Source organism: Lytechinus variegatus, chromosome 2, assembly GCF_018143015.1.
Source record: "Lytechinus variegatus isolate NC3 chromosome 2, Lvar_3.0, whole genome shotgun sequence".
Classification (NCBI taxonomy): domain Eukaryota; kingdom Metazoa; phylum Echinodermata; class Echinoidea; order Temnopleuroida; family Toxopneustidae; genus Lytechinus; species Lytechinus variegatus.
Genome location: NC_054741.1, coordinates 21,783,185 through 21,795,268, shown reverse-complemented (window position 1 = coordinate 21,795,268; position 12,084 = coordinate 21,783,185).

Sequence of the window (12,084 nt, the reverse complement as noted above, 5' to 3'; positions counted from 1 at the left end):
TGTCACAATTTTTTCACCAGGAAATTTGCAAAATGTCCTTTGTAAACAAAAGAGAACACACCAAATTGTCAAGAAATCAATTACTTTATGGATATACATTCATATCTAGAATTTTTTTGGAACAAACATGCATTTCATATGTTGACTTTGCTGGCTTTCCATACTTGCGATTGATGGGATCAATCGCAACTCTTTGTAAGACGGGCCCCAGATGCCACACTGTGGGCGCACCTTTAAGGTGCAACTTTGTACCTTTTTTGGAAAGGTGCAACTTTGCACCTCTCTGAAAGTGCAAATGAGGGAAAGAGTTCCATAAATTGTGTACCCCATCAAAGAGACAGAAGATTGCCGAAAACCGCGGTTTGTTCACTTCAGTTTTTCTATGGATTTTAAGAGTTGCTTAATTACCTTGCTTGGGACTCAAGGTCACCTCGTTGTAACTGCATTCAAGACATCTTCCCGCTATGCTATGCTAGCGAGAACCGCGGATATCGAAATGGGTAATGTGTGATAGTTCGACTAGTCTAGACTTATACCGGTCACATTTACTCTATGCATGGCAGCCGTACAGCGAGTCGAAAACAGCCGTTTTATTCAAAATAAGGTTAGAACGACTGTTTTCGACTCGCCGTACGGCCGCCGTAGAGCAAATGTGACCGAGGTATTACAGACCCTTTATGTAGTTGGTACAAACAAATGTTAAAACGACTGTTTTCGACTCCCCGTACGGCCGCCGTAGAACAAATGTGACCACGGTTATAGTCTTATTGCCTTTTTTCCCGCAAAGTTGCACCTTTCTGGTTCCCCTATTTCTTGTGGTCTTAATGAATTCCTATATACATGTATATATATGTATATATATATGCCAAAACTGTTGTACATGTATAATTTCACATGCTTTCTCCCATACGTGTACTGTATCAAAGCAATAGCTTTGATCAAGCTGAGGCATGGCGGCTTGTCATTGTTCAAAAACCCACTTTCACCTGACAAAAGAAATTACAGCTTGGTCCAACGTTATTAAATGAGGTCGGGATAATGTTACAAATGTTCATACGCCCAACATCACAATTTGATATTGGTCCAAGGACACAATTGACGTTGAGTCGGTGGACATTTTACCTTCAGCCCAGCTAGTAGACTTGTTAACCGCAAAAAAGGGGTGAACGTTGCATTTTTGAGTACAAATGTCCAACTTGGCACAAATGTTCCTTGAGTCAAAAGAAAAAGATTCATCCAATGAGACACGCTGTATCTTTGCAAATAAGCAAGTAATTTGCATAAATTTGCATATTATGTCGATATAGTGAAAACAAGTATTTAAGAATATAGATTTAACCAGAACTGCCCTAAAATTGGAAATAAAGATTTAGGGTAAGAAAGGGAAGAAAATTGTCATAAAATTATTGGGATATCCTCGTTTATTATTACCTAATTTGCATAAATTATGCAAATTATAATTCAAAACAGTTTTTTTCGTGAATCCTCAACTGTTTTATAAATAACAGCATTTAATACACGATGTCAACATTCTACATGAAAGAGAATATATTAGCGAAAACATCGATATGCTTCATGACAGTATTGGAGTCTTAATTTGCTTAGAAAGAGGGCAAATATGTCGAAATGTATGACGTGATATTGCGCAAAAACGAGACCAAAACAACCTCTATGACACAGTCACACTCACGAATCCGACAATAAAGCGATCAATGGTATGTCATTCGAGATAACACAATCCCAACATAATAGCTTCCATCGGCTTCTCGTATATCGCTTTTGTTGGTGTGTCTGCCACACTGTAATCTATGGTATATACGGGCAAAATGCATTCGGTATTGGTAAAACACCATTTGTTTTATTTGTTTCTAATTTGTTTCTCTTGGAAATATTACAGGAGACATTGCTTTGCAGGTTAATGCTTTAATGAAGCTCTGGACCATGAATTCATGAATCATGATTAATGTACCCTACCTCAATCCATATTTTAACTTTATTAAAATATATATCTTTTCACTATATCGACATAATATGCGAATTACTTGCTTATTTGCATAGATACAACGTGTCTCTTTGGATGAATCTCTTTCTTTTGACTCAAGGAACATTTGTACTAAAAATGCAGCGTTCAACCTCTTAACGAGTCTACTAAACGTCAACAAATGGCATTTGGCCAATGTTGGAATGGAACATAGGCCCAACATTGTTATTTGATATCGGTCCAATGTCTCAAATTGATCTCGGCAGACATTTTAAAATTAGCCCAACATTAATAAAGGACTTTGGGCCAATTTTGGAATTATATGCATAGGTCCAACATTGTAAATTGATATCGGCTCGGCGGACATTTTCACATTAGCCCTACGTCAGTACATGGTGTTGGTCCAATGCATCAACCTCTGGCGGTTCCAACGTTAACCCAATCACCGGGCTAGCTGGGCAGGATCAATCCCACTCCTGACACCACGCTTGACGGACATGGATCCAACTTTTGGTACATACGGTTTTCTTGTCAGTCTGCCACTGTGCCTGTCAGTCCGTTGCGTCTGTTTGTTCAAAATATACAGTATGACCGTTGCTGATGGTTTCATAATGGAATGGACTGTTTACAAGCCATCACTAACTGTCAACTCTCGTATGGTTTTCTCGCAACAACCCTATACTGAATCATCCATTATTTGCAATTGATCACCTTTCGCATCTCGCTGTGAATTAATCTCTCATCCGTCGACCATTCATTAACCAGCATTAGTTCTACACACCAACAAATTATTACCTATATGTTACTCAAAATGATATAGTCCTGAGTACCATTATGTCAGATCGTTACCTTTAATTACTAAAAAAAAAACAAATTACGAGAATGACTAAAATTCACCAGCATTGGTTCTACACACTAAAAAATTGTCATGTTACTCAAAATAACATAGTCCCGAGTACCGTTATGTCAGATCGTTACCTTATATTACTAAAAAAAACAGTTACGGGAATGACTAAAATTCACCAGCATTGGTTCTACACACTAAAAAATTGTCATGTTACTCAAAATAACATAGTCCCGAGTACCGTTATGTCAGATCGTTACCTTTAATTACTAAAAAAAAAAACAGTTACGGGAATGACTAACATTCACCAGCATTGGTTCTACACACTAAATTACTATAAAAAAAAAAACAGTTACGGGAATGACTAAAATTCACTAGCATTACGGTTCTACACACTAAAAAATTGTCATGTTACTCAAAATAACATAGTCCCGTGTACCGTTATGTCAGATCGTTACCTTTAATTACTAAAAGAAACCTGGTGAGCACAACATAATTAGAGGGAATGGGAGAATTATGTGCAATGGGAAGCGTCTTCTTTGAAGTCGATTCCTCGCATTTAAACGTTTCTATAAAAAAAAATCGATATGCCAGTTACATACTGGAATGAATAAAAAATCTAAAATAATTAAACTAACTTTGCTAATCGGCCTGTTCTTCCAAATAAAACAACTAGATTATGCATGCTTATACAACCTTTCTAACAAATAACTGATAAAAAAACATGACAACTCCAACTTATTCATGAAATATGCGAATTTTTATTTATTCACAGACCCCCCCCCCCCGCCCCCGACACATGCAGACCCGGGGCCAATTGCACGAAAGGGTCTTTGCAAGGACCGTCTTTCGTGTCGCCCATCTTTTATGATGCGCCATGTGAAACGCATTTTAAATAAATCATCTGCAAACATATTTCATTCGTCCGTTAAATTAAACAACATATTTGTTTATAAAATGATGTGATGTATCATGAAATTGTATAAAATTTGATTTAAAAGCAAACTAACGAATCTTATTCTTTATCATAAATTTCAGAAACAACCCGCCTATAGCGTATCATAAAAGATGGGCGACACGAAAGACGGTCCTTGGAAAGACCCTTTCGTGCAATCGGCCCCAGTATTCTGAAGTGAGGTTTAACTTAGACCATGGTCTAACTCTGCTAGATTTATGGGGAGCCAAAAATTCAAACAATTCTGCCAATATTGTATATATCTTATATTTGCTACATTGTTTTCCTTTGCTTTCACAATGAAGAAAATATTTCAGTTATCATTCTGAGACAGTTATAATGATTTGAGTATAATAAGAATTAATGAATTGAACATGTACCAATACTAGAGATTTGTACCCCAATTGGCTCTCCTTATTTCAGAATATGGGCCTTACGATTTCCGTATAGTCTAAGTTTCCAGACCCTATATGCTCTCTAATAAAACAGAATATATTTCATTACATCTACATGATTTGAAAAGCGACTTGATGGGAGGGGGGCGTATAGCAGAAATTAAATTCGATCAAAAGGTTCCTTAATAGAACCCTTAGCTGGTCAAAGTGATGTATACCTGGGTACCTAGGATCCTGCGTCCAGACCTATACACTTTATATAGGCCCTATAACTTTAAAAAATGTTGAAACTTTATTCTTCTAGTTGCTTTTATACAAAGTAATTAAGGAATTAGGATAAGTGCATGCCTATGAATATTCCGATGATGGAGAGGAACGAGAGATCTATGTATTTCTTAGATGTCCAAACTTCGGAAAGAATTGGTGACCTTAGCTGAAGAAGACCGGAGTTGTAGAGTGCCTTTGGCAGTGCGTCTGCTCTGTGGTGTAAGGTAAGTAATTGTTGGTTGATCATAATTCTTATCATTTACTTTCGTGCTCTGCGGCAGGATTCCATGTCCGACCTGTTACAACCGATTATCGGTTGTAAAAAGACCTATGTGTGGGAAAAATAATATTCAGAGACGAATAAATACAGGGGCCGATTTTAAAAGTGGAGGGGGTGGCTAATCATAAAAAATCATGGATTTTATGTTTTCTACGCTTTTATTTGTTCCGACACTAGACGTGAGAGGAAGGGTATCCCTGTAAACCCCTTAGAAAAGAGGTTATGACAAATACTACTTCCGTTCTGTCTCATCACACGAGTCTAACCAAATTTTTGATAACCAGTTCGTCTACTATATATATTTGGTTTAATTGCCGATTAGTCCATTTACCACTTTGTCTATTTCTATTTAGGACTACACCATTGTCGTCGTATATGAACTAGGCCTTACACCACCTACAAACTTAAAATATTGGGCAACATACACTCTAAAAAATATTGGGTAAAATGCTCCATGAGGGTAATAATATTGTGTCCAACCAACATTGGGCATTTTTAGCTCATCCGGCCCCAATTTTTACTTTTTTTCTTCTTCCATCTTGTAGAACTTTATGAGGTTCACCAAACTTCTACACAGATTTTTGAAATTTTCAGTAGAAAATTACTTATGCTAATTTATGCGAAATTTATTCAGAAATCACAGAAAATGCCTCTTCTTCTTTATTTGTCGACAGATTTTGATATTTTTTCTTCCATCCGGTAGAACTTCATGAGGCCCACCAAACTTCTACACAGAATTTTGAAAATTTTCAGTAGAAAATTATGCTAATTTATGCGAAATGTATTCATAAATCACAGAAAATTCCTCTTCTTCTTTATTTGTTGACAGATTTTGATTTTTTTTCTTCCATCTGGTAGAGAGCTGCATGAGGTTCACCAAACTTGTACACAAAATTTTGTCTGGAAAATTATTTATTCTAATTTATGCAAAATTTATTCATAAATCACCAAAAATGTTTATTCTTTTTCATTTGTTGATCAATTTCAGGTTTGTTTGCTTTATATAATAGCTCGAGGTGGTGATACAAAATTTAAACATAGAATTTTTAAACTCATTGAATCTGCTATTTATTCATATATTTTCAAAACTCACAAAAATTGCTTACTTATTTGTTGATTGATTTTGGTTATTTTTGTTCCATCTGAGAGCTACATTAGGTTCACCAAGGTTCTACACAGAGTTAAAAACTTTGACTAGATAATAATTAATACTTGATTCATATGAAATTTATTCATAGATCACAATAAATGCTTCTATGTCATTTCTTCATCAATTTCAATTCTATATCCTCAATTTATGTCACCAATATAATTCATATAATTTTAATATAAATTAAAATTGTGTTAAATTGTGTTGCGAGATGCCGGATGAGCTCCACATCATTGATGTTCTAGTTATTTATCCAGTGTTTAAAGTAATTGCTACTTATTCTTTAACCTTACTGGACAATATGCTTCCAGCATTGAGTAAAATACTGCCCCAAATTGGTTGGACACATAATTACCCTCGTGCTGGTTGAAATTTTATCCAATATTTTTACATTGTACTGTCCACTGTGTTGGGTAATGTATGTTGGTAAAAAAATTATAGATATATTCTGGGCAATTATCTGATTGAGCAAATTCATTACCCAATTATTAGTTTTTATTACACACTTTGGACAGATTTTAAACAATAGTTGCATGGACAGTATGTTAATTGCTCAGGGTTGGTTAAAAGTTGGGCATTTTTTGCCTATTTTAAGAGTGTAGTTTATGCGATTAGATAAACTGTCTACGAACCAATTTCCTTTTGATAAGGAAATGTATGATAATACATAGACGAAGTGGATATTAAAAATGTAAGTATTATTAGACTAAATTAGATCAGGTGATGGTTTGACCAAAAAGATAATTAGACCAAACTGATAGAATACCAATTGTGTTTATGCATATGCATGATGGTGTTAGACGATCTGAGAAATAGAAAATCTACCCCCAGCATGCAGTGGTGCAGTGGTGGATTCAGAGGGGGGGGGGGGTGTATACACCCGGCCCGTGTGTATAGCAAATGTTATCAATGGGGATATGTTGTTCACACACAATTTTGTTTTGCTTGTCCAACTTTACGTTGAACAAAACTAGGCTATATACCTTCAATTTTTAGTTAAGCACTTTTTCTGCTTGTCAAAATTTTACGTTGAAAAATAATTATCATTTTTCAGTGATTCCCATTTTCTTTGGCCTGTCAAATTTTCGTAGGGAAAGTATTTGCCCCCCCCCCCCATTTGAAGAATCCTCGATCTGCCCCTGATCATCACATCTTGATTTTAATCAATAGAAAAAAAATCTAACAAGCTTAACACTGAAAATTTTATCAAAATCAGATGTAAAGTAAGAAAGTTTAAGGCAATTTAAAGTTTCGCGTATTTTTTTACAAAACAGTTATATGCACATCTCAGTGACATGCAAATGAGAGAGTCGATGATTCCTTCACTCACTATTTGTTTTGTTTTTTATTGTTTGAATTATACAGTATTTCAATTTTTACAAATTTGACAATAAGGACCAATTTGACTGAACCATAAAATATTAAAACAATGGTACCGCATGTTTAGGGAAGAATGAAAATTTATTTCACATGACAACGGGGAGAAAATTTGAATATTTCATATAATAAAATACGAAAGAAGCAGTGAGTGGTGTCATCAGTCCCCTCATTTGCATACCGAGCAGGATGTGAATATAACCGTTTTGTGCGAAATTTACAAATTTCATAACTTTGCATCCGACTTTGATGAAAATTTCAGTGTTATGCTTTTCTGCTTGTTGATTTTTTCTCTTTTTATCTAAATCAATTTTTTGTTGGGGGAGACCTAGCCTTTAAGGATTGCAATCTGGAGATTATTCCATCGAACTATCGCGATAATTGCGTCTCCATTACAAGACTTTCTGCCTTCTTGTCAGGTGCTCGGCGTTTAAGAATGGAGAAGGGTAATAATATTAGCATCATTTTCCTCTGTGAATGTAATATGCACATAATTTTAAATGAGTGAGACAATTTTTAAGACCCGCTCATTACCTTTAAAGGTGCAGACCAGATGGCACAATGGGAGCACCTTTAAGGTTTAACTTTGTACCTTTCAGAGAGGTGCAAAGTGGCACCTTTCCAAAAAGGTACAAAGTTGCACCTTAAAGCTGCGCCCAGTGCGACATCTGGTCTGCAACTTTAAAGGTGCAAACCCGGGGGGGCAAAGTTGAACCTATTTTTCTAAGTGTGCAGACCCAAAATTGCTCAAAAACGTGAATTCGTGCACAAATCTAATGCAAATAGTGTTTTTAGCCCAAATTCATAAATGTATCATTATTTTTTCATTTTACTGATTAAAATCGGTCAATTCCATTTTGTTTATGGTCAAAATAAATTCCTCGAAAATTTCAATTGAAAAAAAAATCAATGAAAAACAAAAATTCGAAAAACAAAGAAAAGTATGCGAACCCAAAATTAGCATTTTATGGGCATTATTTAGTTCATTAGAGCACACTTGATTTTACGCATAAATTGTTAAGTAATATATATAATAATACGTTGTGTATTATTATTAAGTAGTTATATCAAAAGTAATGTATAAAAAAGGAAACCTTATCTACAAGCATTCTGCTTCCGTTTTATGTACTTAAACATGCATTATATGTATTGATTGAGAATGCTTGCTTATAGTCTACGTGTGTAATGGTTGCTCAGCTTCTAATGTAAGTTATCAAAGTTTTGTAATATAACGGATTTGTGGAAATAAAACTTAAATGAAAAATGAAATTAGCATAATAACCATAATTTTTGAGATTTTTCGCAGAATTTGATCTTATAGTTTTGCAAATTATGCCAGGGGTAGCGCGTGCCAATTTTCTTGTCAGCCACCCCCCCCCCCCCCCCGTCGTCTCAGGCGACGAAATGTCCCAGTCTGATATTAGGGTTAACGATGCTGATTTTCCATCGGAGCGATTGCCTGTCGCCGGAGAAAATGTCATGGAATCATAATAAAGAGTAGGAAAATAATTATTTGATTTGATACGAATCTGTTTGCATTTTTTACGATCCTTGCACATTTCATAAGCCAAAAATTATGAAAGAAATCGATATACCTGTAAATAAAGACAATACACTGCAATACATGTAGAAATAGGATTATTTATTTTCCGATTCAAAACATCAAAAACAAACACAACGATAAATATTGGCTAACATATTTACAGTTTGCATAACTGTAGGAAATATAAACGAGCTGGATTACACTCTTAAAATAATTGGGCAAAAAATGCCAAACTTATAACCAACCATGGGCAACACACTGTCCACACAACTATCGGTTAAAATCTGTCTTACCAACATACATTACCCAACACAGAGGACAGTATATGTTGCCCAACATTTTAAGTGTTTACCCACTGTATCTACTGTGCCAATTGTAACACAGCTGATCTGCAATGGGGTACGTCAAGAAAAGAACAGATAAGAGGTAAAAATAGAAGGAAAAGAAGTGAAATAATAATGATAATAATAATGATGATGATAATAATATTAATAATAATAATAATGATAATGATAATAATACTAACAACAACAATAATAATAATAAAACAACAACAACAATAATAATAATAATGATAATAATAATATGATAATAAAAATAATAATAATATGGTCCATTTTATAAAGCTCAATTTATATATTATATATGCTGAAGCATATTTGAAAAGCAAAAAAGCGATAAAAAACGAGAAAAAAAGGTTTTCACAACCGAAATGGAGATCAACTTGGTCCCGAGAAATTTGAAAAGAGGTCGTTTTGGTTATATTTTTTAAAAACATTTTTACACATCTTCCAGAATACCTGGGGGTGCTGCCTGTAGAGTATAATACACGCAGCACCCTTAAGGTAATGTGGGGGTGGCACCCCCGCTTCCAAGGGCCATGCACCTGGGTCGAGTACAGCACACTGTGGGTGAATTGCTTGCTGAAAGAATACACGGCATGGTTCGTAATCGAAAGCACTAATTGAAAGTCGTAACCACTATTACGTATAGGTATATACCAAACTTCATAGATACAATTAAGTGAAATCACGACCCTGTGACCTGGGGATGCTAATTTACCTAGGGGGTGTTGCGTATGTTACACGTGTTAGGCAGCACCCCTTGGAAATCTGATAGGTATGCTGAATCAGAAGAGCTGAAATATAATCAGAATCACCTTCGTTTTGTAGTGAAAACCTTTTTATTATTATCAAATACTAGTATTTATTTGACCAAAACCACCTTTATTCTGAGCGAAAGCCTTTTTATCAGTTGTTATATTTCAGTTTAGCCTTGTTATATTTTAGTTTTTATCATTGCACTTTGGTATTTCGTTGATAAACACAACCGTCATCGACTTACTACTTGATTTTCAATCATAGCGATTTACATTGTGCATGATTATCCATTGATCTTCATCAAAATATCATTTCACGGCTTCCAAGACAAAATCCAAGTTAGAAATTAGCAAATATTATTGATACAACTATACGCATAATTACATGAAAGACTTGTAACTTTGTATCTCAAAAATTATGTACATCTTTTTTTACAATGTATTTACATAATAATTTTGTAGAAAAATAGTAAATACTGCCCCTGCATGGTTGCTTCATTTAAGAAAACACATTAACCCCTCTATATACAATGACAACATTTATAATAGACATAGACTATATGGCATAAGACAAATGATTAAATTACTTTGATGAAAGACCCTTTGGTATATTGTTGTGTATATTATAAACCTATACGACACTGTATTTACATGGCATTTCATAATGGGTAACATTTTTGACATTACTTCACTACTTCAACTGTTACAAAACAAGATCAGTTAGAATGTAACAAATGAATGCATTAAAATACATATAATTTTGTGTACGAAATCAGCCAGAATTTGACAAATGAATACATTGAAATACACAATTTGGTAGACTTATGCGTAGACTTATACCTATACACGAAACTGTATTTACATAACATTTCATAATGGGTAACATTCTAAACATTACTTCACTGCTTCAACAATATAATACAAACAAAATCAGTTAGAATTTCACAAATGAATACGTTAAAAGACATAATTTTGTATAAAAAATATCAGTTAGAATTTAACAAATTAATACATTAAAATACATTATTTTGTATGCTTATGCGTAGACTTATACCTATACGAAACTTATTTACATGGCATTCCATAATGGGTAACATTTTAAACAATACTTCACTGCTTCAACAATATAATACAAACAAAATCAGTTAGAATTTCACAAATGGATACATTAAAAGACATAAGTTTGTGTATAAATTCAGCTAGAATTTAACAAATGGATACATTAAAATACATTATTTTGTATGCTTATGCGTAGACTTATACCTATACGAAATGTATTTACATGGCATTTCATGGTAGGTAACATTTTAAACATTACTTCACTGCTTCAACAGTATAATACAAACAAAATCAGTTAGAATATAACAAATGAATACATTAAAAGACATAATTTTGTGTACATACATATACGCTATATGTGCATGTAATGTAAGTATTAATACATGTTTTTGAAAAGACAGTGAAAATATTCGCTCTTTGATGATGACAGTATGTATGATGTCAAAAAAGACCGTGAACTGAGGATAACTTGGAGTACAAAGATTTCTAAGTATGTCATGAAGATAAAAAAAAATAATGACAATAAATGATAACATCAGAAAACGATATTAATCATTAGAACAAGAATAAGTTGAAACAATAACAAGGGCATAGAATTCGAATTACACAACAAAATGTGGTAAATTGAGTTATATTACTAGTACATTAAATTCCAATTATTGCAATTCTTTTACTTTTTTCCGAGCCTATCTATACTGTCTTTTAATTCTTCCAAGTTATTTCCCTTCAATATTTGACTTAGGGAAACTGTTCATATGGATATTTTACACAGAGATTCTACTTGCTACCTGCGATCACACATCGACGGTTTCGATGGCGGTTCACGGCGGTTTGTATGACTAGTCTGAATGACATTTTTATTCAATGAATTATTTTTAAATTCAAGTTTTAGTTTTAAAGTCAAGGTTAAGCAAACCATTAACACCAAACTCACAGGAAGATATTAAAACAACGCAATGTCATAAGAATCATAACACTATACAAAAATAAACAGATGTAGGCAAATAGATTTTCATATTTGCATATGTTTTTGACGTCATTATTATTTTGGACCCGTCTTTGTAATTGATAGCACATGTAGGTAAATACTATAGAAATCTTACTGTTGAAATTTATCATTACTTTAACTAACAA